The sequence below is a fragment of the Brassica napus genome, unplaced genomic scaffold (genome assembly GCF_020379485.1).
Source record: "Brassica napus cultivar Da-Ae unplaced genomic scaffold, Da-Ae ScsIHWf_1817;HRSCAF=2453, whole genome shotgun sequence".
Taxonomy (NCBI): Eukaryota; Viridiplantae; Streptophyta; class Magnoliopsida; order Brassicales; family Brassicaceae; genus Brassica; species Brassica napus.
In genome coordinates, this window is record NW_026015233.1 from 595,533 (window position 1) to 610,196 (window position 14,664).

The window sequence follows — 14,664 nt, forward strand, 5'->3', positions numbered from 1 at the left end:
TTTTAGGCTTAAAAAAATTAAAAAATTAAAAGGGGTGCAACACGAGGACTTCCCGGGAGGTCACCCATCCTAGTACTACTCTCGCCCAAGCACGCTTAGCTGCGGAGTTCTGATGGGATCCGGTGCATTAGTGCTGGTATGATCGCACCCGTCAGTACATCACTCTCGTTTCTATATATCCTTTTCGCTGCCAATCCAAGTGTAAGACCGTGGGGCGCATATGATTTTCTTGCCGTTTTATTTCGAGCGAAAAAGTGCATCGAGGTTAACGGCGTTAAGAAAGCATCAAAAACACCTTGAGAATCCGCTTTCGATCTTTTTTACGTGCCATAACTTTCCGCAGCCCGTTTGAGGGTCAAAACGGCTGAATTTGAGCCCGAAAAATTGCGCCCCCTATTCATCGCCCATTATGGTTTCTGGGGCTTTCCGAAATGGTGCTATGGGCGACGTAGTTCCTCATGGTTCAAAAGTTATGAGGTTTTCAAATTTAGCCTCGTTTTAGGCTAAAAAAAAATAAAAAAATAAAAAGGGGTGCAACACGAGGACTTCCCAGAAGGTCACCCATCCTAGTACTACTCTCGCCCAAGCACGCTTATTTGCGGAGTTCTGATGGGATCCGGTGCATTAGTGCTGGTATGATCGCACCCGTCAGTACATCACTCTCGTTTCTATATATCCTTTTTGCTGCCAATCCAAGTGTAAGACCGTGGGGCGCACATGATTTTCTTGCCGTTTTGTTTCGAGCGAAAAAGTGCATCGAGGTTAACGGTGTTAAGAAAGCATCAAAAACACCTTGAGAATCCGCTTTCGATCTTTTTTACGTGCCATAACTTTTCGCAGCCCGTTTGAGGGTCAAAACGGCTGAATTTGAGCCCGAAAAATTGCGCCCCCTATTCACCGCCCATTATGGTTTCTGGGGCTTTCCGAAATGGTGCTATGGGCGACGTAGTTCCTCACGGTTCAAAAGTTATGAGGTTTCCAAGTTTAAACTCGTTTTAGGGTAAAAAAAAATTAAAAAATAAAAAGGGGTGCAACACGAGGACTTCCTGTTACATCACCCATCCTAGTACTACTCTCGCCCAAGCACGCTTCACTGCGGAGTTCTGATGGGATCCAGTGCATTAGTGCTGGTATGATCGCACTCGTCAGTACATCACTCTCGTTTCTATATATCCTTTTCGCGGCCAATCCAAGTGTAAGACCGTGGGGCGCACATGATTTTCTTGCCGTTTTGTTTCGAGCGAAAAAGTGCATTGAGGTTAACGGCGTTAAGAAAGCATCAAAAACACCTTGAGAATCCGCTTTCGATCTTTTTTAGGGTAAAAAAAAATTAAAACATAAAAAGGGGTGCAACACGAGGACTTCCCGGGAGGTCACCCATCCTAGTACTACTCTCGCCCAAGCACGCTTAGCTGCGGAGTTCTGATGGGATCCGGTGCATTAGTGCTGGTATGATCGCACCCGTCAGTACATCACTCTCGTTTTATATATCCTTTTTGCTGCCAATCCAAGTGTAAGACCGTGGGGCGCACATGATTTTCTTGCCGTTTTGTTTCGAGCGAAAAAGTGCATCGAGGTTAACGGTGTTAAGAAAGCATCAAAAACACCTTGAGAATCCGCTTTCGATCTTTTTTACGTGCCATAACTTTTCGCAGCCCGTTTGAGGGTCAAAACGGCTGAATTTGAGCCCGAAAAATTGCGCCCCCTATTCACCGCCCATTATGGTTTCTGGGGCTTTCCGAAATGGTGCTATGGGCGATGTAGTTCCTCATGGTTCAAAAGTTATGAGGTTTTCAAATTTAGACTCGTTTTAGGCTTAAAAAAATTAAAAAATTAAAAGGGGTGCAACACGAGGACTTCCCGGGAGGTCACCCATCCTAGTACTACTCTCGCCCAAGCACGCTTAGCTGCGGAGTTCTGATGGGATCCGGTGCATTAGTGCTGGTATGATCGCACCCGTCAGTACATCACTCTCGTTTCTATATATCCTTTTCGCTGCCAATCCAAGTGTAAGACCGTGGGGCGCATATGATTTTCTTGCCGTTTTGTTTCGAGCGAAAAAGTGCATCGAGGTTAACGGCGTTAAGAAAGCATCAAAAACACCTTGAGAATCCGCTTTCGATCTTTTTTACGTGCCATAACTTTCCGCAGCCCGTTTGAGGGTCAAAACGGCTGAATTTGAGCCCGAAAAATTGCGCCCCCTATTCATCGCCCATTATGGTTTCTGGGGCTTTCCGAAATGGTGCTATGGGCGACGTAGTTCCTCATGGTTCAAAAGTTATGAGGTTTTCAAATTTAGCCTCGTTTTAGGCTAAAAAAAAATAAAAAAATAAAAAGGGGTGCAACACGAGGACTTCCCAGGAGGTCACCCATCCTAGTACTACTCTTGCCCAAGCACGCTTATTTGCGGAGTTCTGATGGGATCCGGTGCATTAGTGCTGGTATGATCGCACCCGTCAGTACATCACTCTCGTTTCTATATATCCTTTTTGCTGCCAATCCAAGTGTAAGACCGTGGGGCGCACATGATTTTCTTGCCGTTTTGTTTCGAGCGAAAAAGTGCATCGAGGTTAACGGTGTTAAGAAAGCATCAAAAACACCTTGAGAATCCGCTTTCGATCTTTTTTACGTGCCATAACTTTTCGCAGCCCGTTTGAGGGTCAAAACGGCTGAATTTGAGCCCGAAAAATTGCGCCCCCTATTCACCGCCCATTATGGTTTCTGGGGCTTTCCGAAATGGTGCTATGGGCGACGTAGTTCCTCACGGTTCAAAAGTTATGAGGTTTCCAAGTTTAAACTCGTTTTAGGGTAAAAAAAATTAAAAAATAAAAAGGGGTGCAACACGAGGACTTCCCGGGAGGTCACCCATCCTAGTACTACTCTCGCCCAAGCACGCTTCACTGCGGAGTTCTGATGGGATCCAGTGCATTAGTGCTGGTATGATCGCACCCGTCAGTACATCACTCTCGTTTCTATATATCCTTTTCGCGGCCAATCCAAGTGTAAGACCGTGGGGCGCACATGATTTTCTTGCCGTTTTGTTTCGAGCGAAAAAGTGCATTGAGGTTAACGGCGTTAAGAAAGCATCAAAAACACCTTGAGAATCCGCTTTCGATCTTTTTTAGGGTAAAAAAAATTAAAACATAAAAAGGGGTGCAACACGAGGACTTCCCGGGAGGTCACCCATCCTAGTACTACTCTCGCCCAAGCACGCTTAGCTGCGGAGTTCTGATGGGATCCGGTGCATTAGTGCTGGTATGATCGCACCCGTCAGTACATCACTCTCGTTTTTATATATCCTTTTTGCTGCCAATCCAAGTGTAAGACCGTGGGGCGCACATGATTTTCTTGCCGTTTTGTTTCGAGCGAAAAAGTGCATCGAGGTTAACGGTGTTAAGAAAGCATCAAAAACACCTTGAGAATCCGCTTTCGATCTTTTTTACGTGCCATAACTTTTCGCAGCCCGTTTGAGGGTCAAAACGGCTGAATTTGAGCCCGAAAAATTGCGCCCCCTATTCACCGCCCATTATGGTTTCTGGGGCTTTCCGAAATGGTGCTATGGGCGATGTAGTTCCTCATGGTTCAAAAGTTATGAGGTTTTCAAATTTAGACTCGTTTTAGGCTAAAAAAAATTAAAAAATTAAAAGGGGTGCAACACGAGGACTTCCCGGGAGGTCACCCATCCTAGTACTACTCTCGCCCAAGCACGCTTAGCTGCGGAGTTCTGATGGGATCCGGTGCATTAGTGCTGGTATGATCGCACCCGTCAGTACATCACTCTCGTTTCTATATATCCTTTTCGCTGCCAATCCAAGTGTAAGACCGTGGGGCGCATATGATTTTCTTGCCGTTTTGTTTCGAGCGAAAAAGTGCATCGAGGTTAACGGCGTTAAGAAAGCATCAAAAACACCTTGAGAATCCGCTTTCGATCTTTTTTACGTGCCATAACTTTCCGCAGCCCGTTTGAGGGTCAAAACGGCTGAATTTGAGCCCGAAAAATTGCGCCCCCTATTCATCGCCCATTATGGTTTCTGGGGCTTTCCGAAATGGTGCTATGGGCGACGTAGTTCCTCATGGTTCAAAAGTTATGAGGTTTTCAAATTTAGCCTCGTTTTAGGCTAAAAAAAAATAAAAAAATAAAAAGGGGTGCAACACGAGGACTTCCCAGGAGGTCACCCATCCTAGTACTACTCTCGCCCAAGCACGCTTAGCTGCGGAGTTCTGATGGGATCCGGTGCATTAGTGCTGGTATGATCGCACCCGTCAGTACATCACTCTCGTTTCTATATATCCTTTTTGCTGCCAATCCAAGTGTAAGACCGTGGGGCGCACATGATTTTCTTGCCGTTTTGTTTCGAGCGAAAAAGTGCATCGAGGTTAACGGTGTTAAGAAAGCATCAAAAACACCTTGAGAATCCGCTTTCGATCTTTTTTACGTGCCATAACTTTTCGCAGCCCGTTTGAGGGTCAAAACGGCTGAATTTGAGCCCGAAAAATTGCGCCCCCTATTCACCGCCCATTATGGTTTCTGGGGCTTTCCGAAATGGTGCTATGGGCGACGTAGTTCCTCACGGTTCAAAAGTTATGAGGTTTCCAAGTTTAAACTCGTTTTAGGGTAAAAAAAAATTAAAAAATAAAAAGGGGTGCAACACGAGGACTTCCCGGGAGGTCACCCATCCTAGTACTACTCTCGCCCAAGCACGCTTCACTGCGGAGTTCTGATGGGATCCAGTGCATTAGTGCTGGTATGATCGCACCCGTCAGTACATCACTCTCGTTTCTATATATCCTTTTCGCGGCCAATCCAAGTGTAAGACCGTGGGGCGCACATGATTTTCTTGCCGTTTTGTTTCGAGCGAAAAAGTGCATTGAGGTTAACGGCGTTAAGAAAGCATCAAAAACACCTTGAGAATCCGCTTTCGATCTTTTTTAGGGTAAAAAAAAATTAAAAAATAAAAAGGGGTGCAACACGAGGACTTCCCGGGAGGTCACCCATCCTAGTACTACTCTCGCCCAAGCACGCTTAGCTGCGGAGTTCTGATGGGATCCGGTGCATTAGTGCTGGTATGATCGCACCCGTCAGTACATCACTCTCGTTTCTATATATCCTTTTCGCTGCCAATCCAAGTGTAAGACCGTGGGGCGCACATGATTTTCTTGCCGTTTTGTTTCGAGCGAAAAAGTGCATCGAGGTTAACGGCGTTAAGAAAGCATCAAAAACACTTTGAGAATCCGCTTTCGATCTTTTTTACGTGCCATAACTTTCCGCAGCCCGTTTGAGGGTCAAAACGGCTGAATTTGAGCCCGAAAAATTGCGCCCCCTATTCATCGCCCATTATGGTTTCTGGGGCTTTCCGAAATGGTGCTATGGGCGACGTAGTTCCTCATGGTTCAAAAGTTATGAGGTTTTCAAATTTAGCCTCGTTTTAGGCTAAAAAAAAATAAAAAAATAAAAAGGGGTGCAACACGAGGACTTCCCAGGAGGTCACCCATCCTAGTACTACTCTTGCCCAAGCACGCTTATTTGCGGAGTTCTGATGGGATCCGGTGCATTAGTGCTGGTATGATCGCACCCGTCAGTACATCACTCTCGTTTCTATATATCCTTTTTGCTGCCAATCCAAGTGTAAGACCGTGGGGCGCACATGATTTTCTTGCCGTTTTGTTTCGAGCGAAAAAGTGCATCGAGGTTAACGGTGTTAAGAAAGCATCAAAAACACCTTGAGAATCCGCTTTCGATCTTTTTTACGTGCCATAACTTTTTGCAGCCCGTTTGAGGGTCAAAACGGCTGAATTTGAGCCCGAAAAATTGCGCCCCCTATTCACCGCCCATTATGGTTTCTGGGGCTTTCCGAAATGGTGCTATGGGCGACGTAGTTCCTCACGGTTCAAAAGTTATGAGGTTTCCAAGTTTAAACTCGTTTTAGGGTAAAAAAAAATTAAAAAATAAAAAGGGGTGCAACACGAGGACTTCCCGGGAGGTCACCCATCCTAGTACTACTCTCGCCCAAGCACGCTTCACTGCGGAGTTCTGATGGGATCCAGTGCATTAGTGCTGGTATGATCGCACTCGTCAGTACATCACTCTCGTTTCTATATATCCTTTTCGCGGCCAATCCAAGTGTAAGACCGTGGGGCGCACATGATTTTCTTGCCGTTTTGTTTCGAGCGAAAAAGTGCATTGAGGTTAACGGCGTTAAGAAAGCATCAAAAACACCTTGAGAATCCGCTTTCGATCTTTTTTAGGGTAAAAAAAAATTAAAACATAAAAAGGGGTGCAACACGAGGACTTCCCGGGAGGTCACCCATCCTAGTACTACTCTCGCCCAAGCACGCTTAGCTGCGGAGTTCTGATGGGATCCGGTGCATTAGTGCTGGTATGATCGCACCCGTCAGTACATCACTCTCGTTTTTATATATCCTTTTTGCTGCCAATCCAAGTGTAAGACCGTGGGGCGCACATGATTTTCTTGCCGTTTTGTTTCGAGCGAAAAAGTGCATCGAGGTTAACGGTGTTAAGAAAGCATCAAAAACACCTTGAGAATCCGCTTTCGATCTTTTTTACGTGCCATAACTTTTCGCAGCCCGTTTGAGGGTCAAAACGGCTGAATTTGAGCCCGAAAAATTGCGCCCCCTATTCACCGCCCATTATGGTTTCTGGGGCTTTCCGAAATGGTGCTATGGGCGATGTAGTTCCTCATGGTTCAAAAGTTATGAGGTTTTCAAATTTAGACTCGTTTTAGGCTAAAAAAAATTAAAAAATTAAAAGGGGTGCAACACGAGGACTTCCCGGGAGGTCACCCATCCTAGTACTACTCTCGCCCAAGCACGCTTAGCTGCGGAGTTCTGATGGGATCCGGTGCATTAGTGCTGGTATGATCGCACCCGTCAGTACATCACTCTCGTTTCTATATATCCTTTTCGCTGCCAATCCAAGTGTAAGACCGTGGGGCGCATATGATTTTCTTGCCGTTTTGTTTCGAGCGAAAAAGTGCATCGAGGTTAACGGCGTTAAGAAAGCATCAAAAACACCTTGAGAATCCGCTTTCGATCTTTTTTACGTGCCATAACTTTCCGCAGCCCGTTTGAGGGTCAAAACGGCTGAATTTGAGCCCGAAAAATTGCGCCCCCTATTCAACGCCCATTATGGTTTCTGGGGCTTTCCGAAATGGTGCTATGGGCGACGTAGTTCCTCATGGTTCAAAAGTTATGAGGTTTTCAAATTTAGCCTCGTTTTAGGCTAAAAAAAAATAAAAAATAAAAAGGGGTGCAACACGAGGACTTCCCAGGAGGTCACCCATCCTAGTACTACTCTCGCCCAAGCACGCTTAGCTGCGGAGTTCTGATGGGATCCGGTGCATTAGTGCTGGTATGATCGCACCCGTCAGTACATCACTCTCGTTTCTATATATCCTTTTTGCTGCCAATCCAAGTGTAAGACCGTGGGGCGCACATGATTTTCTTGCCGTTTTGTTTCGAGCGAAAAAGTGCATCGAGGTTAACGGTGTTAAGAAAGCATCAAAAACACCTTGAGAATCCGCTTTCGATCTTTTTTACGTGCCATAACTTTTCGCAGCCCGTTTGAGGGTCAAAACGGCTGAATTTGAGCCCGAAAAATTGCGCCCCCTATTCACCGCCCATTATGGTTTCTGGGGCTTTCCGAAATGGTGCTATGGGCGACGTAGTTCCTCACGGTTCAAAAGTTATGAGGTTTCCAAGTTTAAACTCGTTTTAGGGTAAAAAAAAATTAAAAAATAAAAAGGGGTGCAACACGAGGACTTCCCGGGAGGTCACCCATCCTAGTACTACTCTCGCCTAAGCACGCTTCACTGCGGAGTTCTGATGGGATCCAGTGCATTAGTGCTGGTATGATCGCACCCGTCAGTACATCACTCTCGTTTCTATATATCCTTTTCGCGGCCAATCCAAGTGTAAGACCGTGGGGCGCACATGATTTTCTTGCCGTTTTGTTTCGAGCGAAAAAGTGCATTGAGGTTAACGGCGTTAAGAAAGCATCAAAAACACCTTGAGAATCCGCTTTCGATCTTTTTTAGGGTAAAAAAAAATTAAAAAATAAAAAGGGGTGCAACACGAGGACTTCCCGGGAGGTCACCCATCCTAGTACTACTCTCGCCCAAGCACGCTTAGCTGCGGAGTTCTGATGGGATCCGGTGCATTAGTGCTGGTATGATCGCACCCGTCAGTACATCACTCTCGTTTCTATATATCCTTTTCGCTGCCAATCCAAGTGTAAGACCGTGGGGCGCACATGATTTTCTTGCCGTTTTGTTTCGAGCGAAAAAGTGCATCGAGGTTAACGGCGTTAAGAAAGCACCAAAAACACTTTGAGAATCCGCTTTCGATCTTTTTTACGTGCCATAACTTTCCGCAGCCCGTTTGAGGGTCAAAACGGCTGAATTTGAGCCCGAAAAATTGCGCCCCCTATTCATCGCCCATTATGGTTTCTGGGGCTTTCCGAAATGGTGCTATGGGCGACGTAGTTCCTCATGGTTCAAAAGTTATGAGGTTTTCAAATTTAGCCTCGTTTTAGGCTAAAAAAAAATAAAAAATAAAAAGGGGTGCAACACGAGGACTTCCCAGGAGGTCACCCATCCTAGTACTACTCTCGCCCAAGCACGCTTAGCTGCGGAGTTCTGATGGGATCCGGTGCATTAGTGCTGGTATGATCGCACCCGTCAGTACATCACTCTCGTTTCTATATATCCTTTTTGCTGCCAATCCAAGTGTAAGACCGTGGGGCGCACATGATTTTCTTGCCGTTTTGTTTCGAGCGAAAAAGTGCATCGAGGTTAACGGTGTTAAGAAAGCATCAAAAACACCTTGAGAATCCGCTTTCGATCTTTTTTACGTGCCATAACTTTTCGCAGCCCGTTTGAGGGTCAAAACGGCTGAATTTGAGCCCGAAAAATTGCGCCCCCTATTCACCGCCCATTATGGTTTCTGGGGCTTTCCGAAATGGTGCTATGGGCGACGTAGTTCCTCACGGTTCAAAAGTTATGAGGTTTCCAAGTTTAAACTCGTTTTAGGGTAAAAAAAAATTAAAAAATAAAAAGGGGTGCAACACGAGGACTTCCCGGGAGGTCACCCATCCTAGTACTACTCTCGCCCAAGCACGCTTCACTGCGGAGTTCTGATGGGATCCAGTGCATTAGTGCTGGTATGATCGCACCCGTCAGTACATCACTCTCGTTTCTATATATCCTTTTCGCGGCCAATCCAAGTGTAAGACCGTGGGGCGCACATGATTTTCTTGCCGTTTTGTTTCGAGCGAAAAAGTGCATTGAGGTTAACGGCGTTAAGAAAGCATCAAAAACACCTTGAGAATCCGCTTTCGATCTTTTTTAGGGTAAAAAAAAATTAAAAAATAAAAAGGGGTGCAACACGAGGACTTCCCGGGAGGTCACCCATCCTAGTACTACTCTCGCCCAAGCACGCTTAGCTGCGGAGTTCTGATGGGATCCGGTGCATTAGTGCTGGTATGATCGCACCCGTCAGTACATCACTCTCGTTTTTATATATCCTTTTGCTGCCAATCCAAGTGTAAGACCGTGGGGCGCACATGATTTTCTTGCCGTTTTGTTTCGAGCGAAAAAGTGCATCGAGGTTAACGGCGTTAAGAAAGCATCAAAAACACCTTGAGAATCCGCTTTCGATCTTTTTTACGTGCCATAACTTTCCGCAGCCCGTTTGAGGGTCAAAACGGCTGAATTTGAGCCCGAAAAATTGCGCCCCCTATTCACCGCCCATTATGGTTTCTGGGGCTTTCCGAAATGGTGCTATGGGCGATGTAGTTCCTCATGGTTCAAAAGTTATGAGGTTTTCAAATTTAGACTCGTTTTAGGCTAAAAAAAATTAAAAAATTAAAAGGGGTGCAACACGAGGACTTCCCGGGAGGTCACCCATCCTAGTACTACTCTCGCCCAAGCACGCTTAGCTGCGGAGTTCTGATGGGATCCGGTGCATTAGTGCTGGTATGATCGCACCCGTCAGTACATCACTCTCGTTTCTATATATCCTTTTTGCTGCCAATCCAAGTGTAAGACCGTGGGGCGCACATGATTTTCTTGCCGTTTTGTTTCGAGCGAAAAAGTGCATCGAGGTTAACGGTGTTAAGAAAGCATCAAAAACACCTTGAGAATCCGCTTTCGATCTTTTTTACGTGCCATAACTTTTCGCAGCCCGTTTGAGGGTCAAAACGGCTGAATTTGAGCCCGAAAAATTGCGCCCCCTATTCACCGCCCATTATGGTTTCTGGGGCTTTCCGAAATGGTGCTATGGGCGACGTAGTTCCTCACGGTTCAAAAGTTATGAGGTTTCCAAGTTTAAACTCGTTTTAGGGTAAAAAAAATTAAAAAATAAAAAGGGGTGCAACACGAGGACTTCCCGGGAGGTCACCCATCCTAGTACTACTCTCGCCCAAGCACGCTTCACTGCGGAGTTCTGATGGGATCCAGTGCATTAGTGCTGGTATGATCGCACCCGTCAGTACATCACTCTCGTTTCTATATATCCTTTTCGCGGCCAATCCAAGTGTAAGACCGTGGGGCGCACATGATTTTCTTGCCGTTTTGTTTCGAGCGAAAAAGTGCATTGAGGTTAACGGCGTTAAGAAAGCATCAAAAACACCTTGAGAATCCGCTTTCGATCTTTTTTAGGGTAAAAAAAAATTAAAAAATAAAAAGGGGTGCAACACGAGGACTTCCCGGGAGGTCACCCATCCTAGTACTACTCTCGCCCAAGCACGCTTAGCTGCGGAGTTCTGATGGGATCCGGTGCATTAGTGCTGGTATGATCGCACCCGTCAGTACATCACTCTCGTTTCTATATATCCTTTTCGCTGCCAATCCAAGTGTAAGACCGTGGGGCGCACATGATTTTCTTGCCGTTTTGTTTCGAGCGAAAAAGTGCATCGAGGTTAACGGCGTTAAGAAAGCATCAAAAACACTTTGAGAATCCGCTTTCGATCTTTTTTACGTGCCATAACTTTCCGCAGCCCGTTTGAGGGTCAAAACGGCTGAATTTGAGCCCGAAAAATTGCGCCCCCTATTCATCGCCCATTATGGTTTCTGGGGCTTTCCGAAATGGTGCTATGGGCGACGTAGTTCCTCATGGTTCAAAAGTTATGAGGTTTTCAAATTTAGCCTCGTTTTAGGCTAAAAAAAAATAAAAAAATAAAAAGGGGTGCAACACGAGGACTTCCCAGGAGGTCACCCATCCTAGTACTATTCTTGCCCAAGCACGCTTAGCTGCGGAGTTCTGATGGGATCCGGTGCATTAGTGCTGGTATGATCGCACCCGTCAGTACATCACTCTCGTTTCTATATATCCTTTTGCTGCCAATCCAAGTGTAAGACCGTGGGGCGCACATGATTTTCTTGCCGTTTTGTTTCGAGCGAAAAAGTGCATCGAGGTTAACGGTGTTAAGAAAGCATCAAAAACACCTTGAGAATCCGCTTTCGATCTTTTTTACGTGCCATAACTTTTCGCAGCCCGTTTGAGGGTCAAAACGGCTGAATTTGAGCCCGAAAAATTGCGCCCCCTATTCACCGCCCATTATGGTTTCTGGGGCTTTCCGAAATGGTGCTATGGGCGACGTAGTTCCTCACGGTTCAAAAGTTATGAGGTTTCCAAGTTTAAACTCGTTTTAGGGTAAAAAAAAATTAAAAAATAAAAAGGGGTGCAACACGAGGACTTCCCGGGAGGTCACCCATCCTAGTACTACTCTCGCCCAAGCACGCTTCACTGCGGAGTTCTGATGGGATCCAGTGCATTAGTGCTGGTATGATCGCACCCGTCAGTACATCACTCTCGTTTCTATATATCCTTTTCGCGGCCAATCCAAGTGTAAGACCGTGGGGCGCACATGATTTTCTTGCCGTTTTGTTTCGAGCGAAAAAGTGCATTGAGGTTAACGGCGTTAAGAAAGCATCAAAAACACCTTGAGAATCCGCTTTCGATCTTTTTTAGGGTAAAAAAAAATTAAAACATAAAAAGGGGTGCAACACGAGGACTTCCCGGGAGGTCACCCATCCTAGTACTACTCTCGCCCAAGCACGCTTAGCTGCGGAGTTCTGATGGGATCCGGTGCATTAGTGCTGGTATGATCGCACCCGTCAGTACATCACTCTCGTTTTATATATCCTTTTTGCTGCCAATCCAAGTGTAAGACCGTGGGGCGCACATGATTTTCTTGCCGTTTTGTTTCGAGCGAAAAAGTGCATCGAGGTTAACGGTGTTAAGAAAGCATCAAAAACACCTTGAGAATCCGCTTTCGATCTTTTTTACGTGCCATAACTTTTCGCAGCCCGTTTGAGGGTCAAAACGGCTGAATTTGAGCCCGAAAAATTGCGCCCCCTATTCACCGCCCATTATGGTTTCTGGGGCTTTCCGAAATGGTGCTATGGGCGATGTAGTTCCTCATGGTTCAAAAGTTATGAGGTTTTCAAATTTAGACTCGTTTTAGGCTAAAAAAAATTAAAAAATTAAAAGGGGTGCAACACGAGGACTTCCCGGGAGGTCACCCATCCTAGTACTACTCTCGCCCAAGCACGCTTAGCTGCGGAGTTCTGATGGGATCCGGTGCATTAGTGCTGGTATGATCGCACCCGTCAGTACATCACTCTCGTTTCTATATATCCTTTTCGCTGCCAATCCAAGTGTAAGACCGTGGGGCGCATATGATTTTCTTGCCGTTTTGTTTCGAGCGAAAAAGTGCATCGAGGTTAACGGCGTTAAGAAAGCATCAAAAACACCTTGAGAATCCGCTTTCGATCTTTTTTACGTGCCATAACTTTCCGCAGCCCGTTTGAGGGTCAAAACGGCTGAATTTGAGCCCGAAAAATTGCGCCCCCTATTCAACGCCCATTATGGTTTCTGGGGCTTTCCGAAATGGTGCTATGGGCGACGTAGTTCCTCATGGTTCAAAAGTTATGAGGTTTTCAAATTTAGCCTCGTTTTAGGCTAAAAAAAAATAAAAAAATAAAAAGGGGTGCAACACGAGGACTTCCCAGGAGGTCACCCATCCTAGTACTACTCTCGCCCAAGCACGCTTAGCTGCGGAGTTCTGATGGGATCCGGTGCATTAGTGCTGGTATGATCGCACCCGTCAGTACATCACTCTCGTTTCTATATATCCTTTTTGCTGCCAATCCAAGTGTAAGACCGTGGGGCGCACATGATTTTCTTGCCGTTTTGTTTCGAGCGAAAAAGTGCATCGAGGTTAACGGTGTTAAGAAAGCATCAAAAACACCTTGAGAATCCGCTTTCGATCTTTTTTACGTGCCATAACTTTTCGCAGCCCGTTTGAGGGTCAAAACGGCTGAATTTGAGCCCGAAAAATTGCGCCCCCTATTCACCGCCCATTATGGTTTCTGGGGCTTTCCGAAATGGTGCTATGGGCGACGTAGTTCCTCACGGTTCAAAAGTTATGAGGTTTCCAAGTTTAAACTCGTTTTAGGGTAAAAAAAATTAAAAAATAAAAAGGGGTGCAACACGAGGACTTCCCGGGAGGTCACCCATCCTAGTACTACTCTCGCCCAAGCACGCTTCACTGCGGAGTTCTGATGGGATCCAGTGCATTAGTGCTGGTATGATCGCACCCGTCAGTACATCACTCTCGTTTCTATATATCCTTTTCGCGGCCAATCCAAGTGTAAGACCGTGGGGCGCACATGATTTTCTTGCCGTTTTGTTTCGAGCGAAAAAGTGCATTGAGGTTAACGGCGTTAAGAAAGCATCAAAAACACCTTGAGAATCCGCTTTCGATCTTTTTTAGGGTAAAAAAAAATTAAAAAATAAAAAGGGGTGCAACACGAGGACTTCCCGGGAGGTCACCCATCCTAGTACTACTCTCGCCCAAGCACGCTTAGCTGCGGAGTTCTGATGGGATCCGGTGCATTAGTGCTGGTATGATCGCACCCGTCAGTACATCACTCTCGTTTCTATATATCCTTTTCGCTGCCAATCCAAGTGTAAGACCGTGGGGCGCACATGATTTTCTTGCCGTTTTGTTTCGAGCGAAAAAGTGCATCGAGGTTAACGGCGTTAAGAAAGCATCAAAAACACTTTGAGAATCCGCTTTCGATCTTTTTTACGTGCCATAACTTTCCGCAGCCCGTTTGAGGGTCAAAACGGCTGAATTTGAGCCCGAAAAATTGCGCCCCCTATTCATCGCCCATTATGGTTTCTGGGGCTTTCCGAAATGGTGCTATGGGCGACGTAGTTCCTCATGGTTCAAAAGTTATGAGGTTTTCAAATTTAGCCTCGTTTTAGGCTAAAAAAAAATAAAAAAATAAAAAGGGGTGCAACACGAGGACTTCCCAGGAGGTCACCCATCCTAGTACTACTCTCGCCCAAGCACGCTTAGCTGCGGAGTTCTGATGGGATCCGGTGCATTAGTGCTGGTATGATCGCACCCGTCAGTACATCACTCTCGTTTCTATATATCCTTTTTGCTGCCAATCCAAGTGTAAGACCGTGGGGCGCACATGATTTTCTTGCCGTTTTGTTTCGAGCGAAAAAGTGCATCGAGGTTAACGGTGTTAAGAAAGCATCAAAAACACCTTGAGAATCCGCTTTCGATCTTTTTTACGTGCCATAACTTTTTGCAGCCCGTTTGAGGGTCAAAACGGCTGAATTTGAGCC

The 14,664-nt window shown here is 45.9% G+C and overlaps 33 non-coding genes across 33 annotated transcripts; all 33 read right to left on the bottom strand.

Moving 5' to 3' along the window:
• Positions 1–31: 31 nt before the first annotated feature.
• Positions 32–150, bottom strand: LOC125598996. The gene has a single exon (XR_007332830.1). It is a non-coding gene; the product is annotated as a 5S ribosomal RNA (ribosomal RNA).
• Positions 151–528: 378 nt separating this feature from the next.
• LOC125599151 lies at positions 529–647 on the bottom strand. Its single transcript, XR_007332983.1, has one exon. It is a non-coding gene; the product is annotated as a 5S ribosomal RNA (ribosomal RNA).
• Positions 648–1,025: 378 nt separating this feature from the next.
• LOC125599175 lies at positions 1,026–1,144 on the bottom strand. The gene has a single exon (XR_007333005.1). It is a non-coding gene; the product is annotated as a 5S ribosomal RNA (ribosomal RNA).
• Positions 1,145–1,344: 200 nt separating this feature from the next.
• LOC125598998 lies at positions 1,345–1,463 on the bottom strand. The gene has a single exon (XR_007332832.1). It is a non-coding gene; the product is annotated as a 5S ribosomal RNA (ribosomal RNA).
• A 376-nt stretch (positions 1,464–1,839) lies between these two features.
• LOC125598999 lies at positions 1,840–1,958 on the bottom strand. Its single transcript, XR_007332833.1, has one exon. It is a non-coding gene; the product is annotated as a 5S ribosomal RNA (ribosomal RNA).
• A 378-nt stretch (positions 1,959–2,336) lies between these two features.
• Positions 2,337–2,455, bottom strand: LOC125599163. The gene has a single exon (XR_007332993.1). It is a non-coding gene; the product is annotated as a 5S ribosomal RNA (ribosomal RNA).
• A 377-nt stretch (positions 2,456–2,832) lies between these two features.
• Positions 2,833–2,951, bottom strand: LOC125599115. Its single transcript, XR_007332948.1, has one exon. It is a non-coding gene; the product is annotated as a 5S ribosomal RNA (ribosomal RNA).
• A 199-nt stretch (positions 2,952–3,150) lies between these two features.
• LOC125599000 lies at positions 3,151–3,269 on the bottom strand. Its single transcript, XR_007332834.1, has one exon. It is a non-coding gene; the product is annotated as a 5S ribosomal RNA (ribosomal RNA).
• Positions 3,270–3,646: 377 nt separating this feature from the next.
• Positions 3,647–3,765, bottom strand: LOC125599001. Its single transcript, XR_007332835.1, has one exon. It is a non-coding gene; the product is annotated as a 5S ribosomal RNA (ribosomal RNA).
• Positions 3,766–4,143: 378 nt separating this feature from the next.
• Positions 4,144–4,262, bottom strand: LOC125599223. The gene has a single exon (XR_007333045.1). It is a non-coding gene; the product is annotated as a 5S ribosomal RNA (ribosomal RNA).
• A 378-nt stretch (positions 4,263–4,640) lies between these two features.
• On the bottom strand, positions 4,641–4,759 carry LOC125599116. Its single transcript, XR_007332949.1, has one exon. It is a non-coding gene; the product is annotated as a 5S ribosomal RNA (ribosomal RNA).
• Positions 4,760–4,959: 200 nt separating this feature from the next.
• LOC125599002 lies at positions 4,960–5,078 on the bottom strand. Its single transcript, XR_007332836.1, has one exon. It is a non-coding gene; the product is annotated as a 5S ribosomal RNA (ribosomal RNA).
• Positions 5,079–5,456: 378 nt separating this feature from the next.
• On the bottom strand, positions 5,457–5,575 carry LOC125599164. The gene has a single exon (XR_007332994.1). It is a non-coding gene; the product is annotated as a 5S ribosomal RNA (ribosomal RNA).
• A 378-nt stretch (positions 5,576–5,953) lies between these two features.
• LOC125599150 lies at positions 5,954–6,072 on the bottom strand. Its single transcript, XR_007332982.1, has one exon. It is a non-coding gene; the product is annotated as a 5S ribosomal RNA (ribosomal RNA).
• A 200-nt stretch (positions 6,073–6,272) lies between these two features.
• LOC125599003 lies at positions 6,273–6,391 on the bottom strand. The gene has a single exon (XR_007332837.1). It is a non-coding gene; the product is annotated as a 5S ribosomal RNA (ribosomal RNA).
• A 377-nt stretch (positions 6,392–6,768) lies between these two features.
• LOC125599004 lies at positions 6,769–6,887 on the bottom strand. Its single transcript, XR_007332838.1, has one exon. It is a non-coding gene; the product is annotated as a 5S ribosomal RNA (ribosomal RNA).
• Positions 6,888–7,264: 377 nt separating this feature from the next.
• LOC125598997 lies at positions 7,265–7,383 on the bottom strand. Its single transcript, XR_007332831.1, has one exon. It is a non-coding gene; the product is annotated as a 5S ribosomal RNA (ribosomal RNA).
• A 378-nt stretch (positions 7,384–7,761) lies between these two features.
• LOC125599158 lies at positions 7,762–7,880 on the bottom strand. Its single transcript, XR_007332989.1, has one exon. It is a non-coding gene; the product is annotated as a 5S ribosomal RNA (ribosomal RNA).
• Positions 7,881–8,080: 200 nt separating this feature from the next.
• LOC125599005 lies at positions 8,081–8,199 on the bottom strand. Its single transcript, XR_007332839.1, has one exon. It is a non-coding gene; the product is annotated as a 5S ribosomal RNA (ribosomal RNA).
• A 377-nt stretch (positions 8,200–8,576) lies between these two features.
• LOC125599008 lies at positions 8,577–8,695 on the bottom strand. The gene has a single exon (XR_007332842.1). It is a non-coding gene; the product is annotated as a 5S ribosomal RNA (ribosomal RNA).
• A 378-nt stretch (positions 8,696–9,073) lies between these two features.
• On the bottom strand, positions 9,074–9,192 carry LOC125599117. The gene has a single exon (XR_007332950.1). It is a non-coding gene; the product is annotated as a 5S ribosomal RNA (ribosomal RNA).
• A 200-nt stretch (positions 9,193–9,392) lies between these two features.
• On the bottom strand, positions 9,393–9,511 carry LOC125599006. Its single transcript, XR_007332840.1, has one exon. It is a non-coding gene; the product is annotated as a 5S ribosomal RNA (ribosomal RNA).
• A 376-nt stretch (positions 9,512–9,887) lies between these two features.
• Positions 9,888–10,006, bottom strand: LOC125599007. The gene has a single exon (XR_007332841.1). It is a non-coding gene; the product is annotated as a 5S ribosomal RNA (ribosomal RNA).
• Positions 10,007–10,383: 377 nt separating this feature from the next.
• Positions 10,384–10,502, bottom strand: LOC125599118. The gene has a single exon (XR_007332951.1). It is a non-coding gene; the product is annotated as a 5S ribosomal RNA (ribosomal RNA).
• Positions 10,503–10,702: 200 nt separating this feature from the next.
• LOC125599009 lies at positions 10,703–10,821 on the bottom strand. Its single transcript, XR_007332843.1, has one exon. It is a non-coding gene; the product is annotated as a 5S ribosomal RNA (ribosomal RNA).
• A 378-nt stretch (positions 10,822–11,199) lies between these two features.
• Positions 11,200–11,318, bottom strand: LOC125599135. Its single transcript, XR_007332967.1, has one exon. It is a non-coding gene; the product is annotated as a 5S ribosomal RNA (ribosomal RNA).
• Positions 11,319–11,695: 377 nt separating this feature from the next.
• LOC125599119 lies at positions 11,696–11,814 on the bottom strand. The gene has a single exon (XR_007332952.1). It is a non-coding gene; the product is annotated as a 5S ribosomal RNA (ribosomal RNA).
• Positions 11,815–12,014: 200 nt separating this feature from the next.
• Positions 12,015–12,133, bottom strand: LOC125599010. Its single transcript, XR_007332844.1, has one exon. It is a non-coding gene; the product is annotated as a 5S ribosomal RNA (ribosomal RNA).
• Positions 12,134–12,509: 376 nt separating this feature from the next.
• On the bottom strand, positions 12,510–12,628 carry LOC125599011. The gene has a single exon (XR_007332845.1). It is a non-coding gene; the product is annotated as a 5S ribosomal RNA (ribosomal RNA).
• Positions 12,629–13,006: 378 nt separating this feature from the next.
• LOC125599019 lies at positions 13,007–13,125 on the bottom strand. Its single transcript, XR_007332853.1, has one exon. It is a non-coding gene; the product is annotated as a 5S ribosomal RNA (ribosomal RNA).
• Positions 13,126–13,502: 377 nt separating this feature from the next.
• On the bottom strand, positions 13,503–13,621 carry LOC125599121. Its single transcript, XR_007332954.1, has one exon. It is a non-coding gene; the product is annotated as a 5S ribosomal RNA (ribosomal RNA).
• A 200-nt stretch (positions 13,622–13,821) lies between these two features.
• Positions 13,822–13,940, bottom strand: LOC125599012. Its single transcript, XR_007332846.1, has one exon. It is a non-coding gene; the product is annotated as a 5S ribosomal RNA (ribosomal RNA).
• Positions 13,941–14,318: 378 nt separating this feature from the next.
• Positions 14,319–14,437, bottom strand: LOC125599030. The gene has a single exon (XR_007332864.1). It is a non-coding gene; the product is annotated as a 5S ribosomal RNA (ribosomal RNA).
• Between the last annotated feature and the right edge of the window lie 227 nt (positions 14,438–14,664).